Genomic DNA, 5,404 nt, shown 5'->3' on the forward strand with positions numbered 1-5,404 from the left:
AGTTTGCTTCTAAATAAGCAGAGTACAAGTGCTGCAAACGAGGATTGTAGCACAGTTCGCTTCTAATTAAGCAGAGCACAAAGTGCTGCAAACGAGAATTGTAGCACAGTTTGCTTCTAAATAAGCAGAGGTGCTGCAAACGTGAATTGTAGCACAGTTTGCTTCTAAATAAGCAGAGTTTGCAAACGTGATTAGCAAACAGTTGCTCCAAAGTAAGCAGTAATGGTTGTATGTCCCTTCACAGCAAGGCGTTCTGCCGAAGGCAAGTCGAACACACCAAACCACTGTATAGGATTCAGTTTCCTACAGCCGTCCATTCCAAACGTGCTAAAACCAAACCCACAGTTAATGTGTCAAGGGGGACCAACCGAGAGAGATGTGGGTTTGGTGCAAAAAGTGTGAAAATGTACCTGAACAACAGCTTACCTGGCTGTGGGAGTCACAGTTCCGTTGACCCTGCAGATTTATCACACGATTTCTGATCACAAGTGAACATGTATTTAAATGCAGTCCAGAAAGACACATGTAATTGATGTCTCAGATTTGCCGATATGCACCACAATTTGTCAGGGTAAGAAACGGAAGTGATCTGGAGTGACACTTTTTGAGGCCCAGGTACTTATACCAATCGCTAGAAAACAGCTGCCGTTTCTGCTGCTCTGAGAAATTCCCTCGCACAGCGTGGATTTTCCCTCACTGGTGCACGATCGTAGAGTCGTCACTGGTTTACCGCCATTGGATGCCCAAGCTGCTAATATTTCTGGATCGTAGTAAATACAATTAAATGCGCCCATCGGTGAATGTTTCGCAGTGTACAACGTTCCCACTAAAAAGCAACGCATGTGGGTGTATGCAATACCTTTGAATATAAGTGTGTGTATTGCAGAAATAGAAAAGAGGCCACATGAGGGGGAAAAAGTGTAAAATTGTAGAAGTGCATACATTTCGCGAAACGATTTTTTTCCAATTTGACACCCAAAATGTGGCAGTTGCACACACCGCGAATGCCTCGGTGCGGGTTTAAACGAACGGGAGACAAGCTGTGATGCTGTATTGAGCCTTGCAAAAGGTTGTGGAGAAAAGTTATATGAACGAAAGATAAGCAGACAGAGGGCTATTTGAGTGGTGTGCATGTGTAAATCGCCTTATCTAAAGTGACAAATGAACATTGCAAATTACCTAGAGAAATCGAGGACATGGTTCATGTGTGGGCGAGCCTCTGTGTTGGAGTGGTTAGTGTTAAGCGTTACGAAGAGAGGGAAGGAAGTTAGAAATATAGAAAATGATATGCACGTCCCCTTCCATCCATCGTCGCGATTATCCGAATTGGTAGTAATGTGACGTAAAGGAAAGTGAAAGAGGTAGAGTAAGCTTTTCAATGGAAATGTCGTATGTTCTGTAGTCAACTAAATATCCGATCTATTTACATTGCACAAATCCAAAATATTAAACACATTTTTGGGTAAATCGGTTTTGTTGCATTCGATAAGGTCTGCCGTTCCCGACTGTACTGCAATGCCGGGCCAACAGGTGGTGAGGGTGTGGCAAGCCACGACCGCCTCACCTGTTTCCAAAAATCAGTTTAATATACTGGACCTGCAATGCAGGTCGTATCAGATATTAAGCTGATAAGAACAGATAAAAAACTTTATTTCAGAGAATGCTGAACGATGTTCAGAGTATACAGCTCACTTGTATTAAAATGAGATTACAATTTGCACAGACTTAGCTGGCAGCAAAGACATAATAATAGAACAGAGTTATAAATTCCAACCCAAATCAGGTCTTGTAGAATACAATTCAATTTAATAATATTAAAAGATCAAATTCAAATTCATTGACTACATAATCAATTCAGAACATTTCCAATATAACCAATATGTGTGTCACCAAATAGTCATAAATCCATTTGAGTTTATGCATCAGACGCATAAATTGTTCAAATTTAACATATGAGCATTAACCCCTCTACAACTAGGGGTTAACTTTGCCAAAATGTAAAGATGATAACGTATCCTATACTAAATAATCTCAAAGGTCACAGCAAATAAAATGAACAAGTGAGAGTTCACAAATGGACGAGATATTCAAAAACACTAAAAAACAGGTTAAAAACAATAAGATTTAGCATTTGCATAAGTCCACTGCATTACGTGTATTGTTGCGGGACCATATACAGAACAAGTTAGCCGTTTAATAACCATAAGAATCATGTGTCATGTGAAAATATTTCTAAAATTAATTGCTCGAGAATATTAAATAGCATATAATAACAATAATAACTCTACTGAGTTTGACATAATATAGTTACAGATCCATCAGTAAATGACTTTCATCCATCCTGTGATCATATATAAATCGTTGACCAATTGTCATATTATAGTGAGCCATCAGAGTTTATAACATGCATTGTAGACAATAGTCCAAAATCAACGGTGGGTATTACAAAATACTTTAAAAGTGCAAGAAGAGCATATTTAAACAATATAAGATCCAATAATTGTATGGTTCCTTGTCTTGCATACAATAATATAACAGGGCCATTTACAGTATAATATTCAGTCATGCCATGTACATATAATGGTATACAAACATTAAAATGTAATTAAATTATTTAGAAAGAATTATATAAGAAGTTGTAGGTCCACTGCATTTAAACTACAATAATAGTACGTCCATTAATCAGAAAGGCAGTTTACAATGTTAAAATATAGTAAATTTGCATTTATTTGCCTATAATTCATTAATAACCTAATAAATGAGCAAGTGAGAATTCACAAATAGACGGAATATTCAAAAACACTGAAATATAATTAAAAAACAATAAGATTTAGCAGTAGCATAAAATTTGAACAATATATAATCCAATAATAGAATGGATATAGCAGGACCATTTACAAAATAATATTCAATCATGCCATGAACGTATAATGATGTACAAATGTTAAATTATGATTAAAATTATATAAGAAAATGTAGGTTCACTGTATTGAAATACAATAATCGTACATCCTTTAATCAGAAAGGCCGTTTACAATGTTAAAATATAACTACTTTGCATTTATTTGCATATAATTCATTAATAACCGATTGGCCAAGACAATACAAAAGATTAACTTGGTATTCTACAGAGCCAGTCTGATATTGCAGCTTCCCGGTAACATGCTCGATAAGAAATAGGTCATATCAGATTTAAAACTGATAAGTCAGACCAATACTACTTGCACAGAAAAAAAAACCACCAGTTAATGAAATCATAAGTAGTTATACTTCTAGTATTCAACAGAAAGGGAGGTAGAATCTTAGGACTGTCTAGCTCCTGTTATGTGCTCAATCCCTGGACCATTTAATAGTGTCACTCACAATAAGTCTCTTCATTAGACCTGAGTATCGATCACTAATTCCCAATGCTCTGATGATACTATCGTTGGCCGGGTCCCATGATCCAAGAGCTCCAACGACTAGAGCATGTGACCCGCCAACCTTTCGCAATAAGTTGGTCAGCAAGCGGTTCGTATTTTACCTGTTTAAGCATTCGAACCGCTTCAAGAGATTCCTTCCTGTTGTCAAATGGCACTGCTACATCTACAATGTGACACGTCTTTTTCACATTAGAATATGCAACTATGTCAGGCCTAAGTGTGCTATTGCACCCCTCAACTCTTTTATTAATATTAATGATCGAGAATTTGGGTGCAATCGCTTTAGCTATACGCTCTTGAATAGCATTGTGACGTAACTGCCAAGCAGCAGAATGCAGTCTGCAATGATTAACCACATGAGGTAAAGTTTCAACAGCATACCCACATCTCCTACACCTTTTATCGCCATGTCCGTATCTAGTAGTACCATTTAATTTTACGGTTCCTAGACGAGCTTGATGAATAAATCTCCAGTCTGCAAAGCGAGTATATTTACCATCCCTAACAAAGTGATTGGAGAAGTAGGAGGCTGAAGAGATATCCATTACTTTTCCTTGGTCGGGTTTCTTCTTGAGTTTAACCAAGTAGAACTCTTGAGCAGCCTCTCTGAGCATTGATTGTAGATAGCCACGTGAAGATTCATCAACAATTATTTTGTTCCGCTAGAGGGACAAATAAATCTAATCTCAAGGGAATTTCTATTGTTGTTGAACGACCATTCAAAGTTGAATTGTTTCTTCAGTAACATAGTTGACTTTCTACAATAGGACCAGGTGGAGGAAGTATCGCCACCATCTCTGGAAAAATCTTCCTCATTCCTGCCGTTCAGGTAATCAGTCAACTCAGACCATGAGGGATCCTTTCTAATTTTCCTTCTTACCACACTCTTCAATTTGCCCAATGCCACTCTTTGGACATTCACATCAGGAGTTGTCAACAATCTATATGCACGGACAATGCCCGAAATATCAACCAGTTCACTCAAGGGCAGAATGCCAGCACCACCCTTATCAGTGGACATAAATACAATTTCAGGACTAGCCCGAACAGGCAAGTTAAGCCACTTCTTGACCAGTCACTTCAAAGCTGAATCAATCTCTCTGAAGTTCTTCTTCATTATATGTGATCCCCTAAGAAAATGCTGGAAGCGAGGCAAAATAAAGGACCTTACTGCATCAAGTTTTTGCCACGGGGCAAGAAGACTAATGTCAATTTTCTGTAAGTCTTCCGTGGCTTTCATTAGGGTTTCATCCGGGCTTGAATTCGATTTGAAACCTACCGGGATTCCTAAGTAGCAGTATATTTCACCCTCATTCAGCACCCTCATAGGGTTACCTACAAGGAGAAAAGTAGAACCCTCTACTCTTCTTTTACCTTTACAGTTGACATGTAATGTTGCGCACTTTGGAGGTTTAAATTTCAGACCGATAGAATCGGCTGCTTTATGAGCTACGGTTAGCAATTCCTGCATCATTGCAGATGATTTGGCAATGATGACTAGGTCGTCGGCATATGCCAGACATGAAGATGAATCACCAAGTAGTTTATAGCCATGAGAGGCACTAACAGAAGTTAACTGACTAATAATAGACTCCATTGCAATATTAAAGAGGACAGGGCTAAGAGGACAGCCCTGCTTAACTCCAGCAGAGATTGGAATGTCCTTAGTATACCCAGTACTACTTCTAATTCGAGTAGTAGAATTAGAATACATATCCTTAATGATAGTTAAGATACGATCAGGAAAACCAAATTTACGAAGGGTATCTAGGATGTGCTTATGTGGGACTGAGTTAAAGGCATTCGCCAAGTCGAGCCAAGCCACTACCACCTCTTTGTCATTTCTCCGTGCGTCATTGATAGCTGCCTGTATAATGAAGTTATGCTCGACACATCCTTCATAAGGCCTAAACCCTTTCTGAACATCTGAGAGGATTTCATTCCTTTCACAAAATTGAGAGAAATTTAGAAATGAAATGACA

General features: G+C 38.3%; 1 non-coding gene across 1 annotated transcript; it reads right to left on the reverse strand.

The window, feature by feature from the left end:
• Nucleotides 1-1,485: 1,485 nt before the first annotated feature.
• Nucleotides 1,486-1,674, reverse strand: LOC145982216 (U2 spliceosomal RNA). The gene has a single exon (XR_014441034.1). It is a non-coding gene; the product is annotated as a U2 spliceosomal RNA (small nuclear RNA).
• Nucleotides 1,675-5,404: the final 3,730 nt, after the last annotated feature.

The sequence above is a fragment of the Lepisma saccharinum genome (genome assembly GCF_977018435.1).
Source record: "Lepisma saccharinum chromosome 12 unlocalized genomic scaffold, izLepSacc3.1 SUPER_12_unloc_1, whole genome shotgun sequence".
NCBI classification, from domain to species: domain Eukaryota; kingdom Metazoa; phylum Arthropoda; class Insecta; order Zygentoma; family Lepismatidae; genus Lepisma; species Lepisma saccharinum.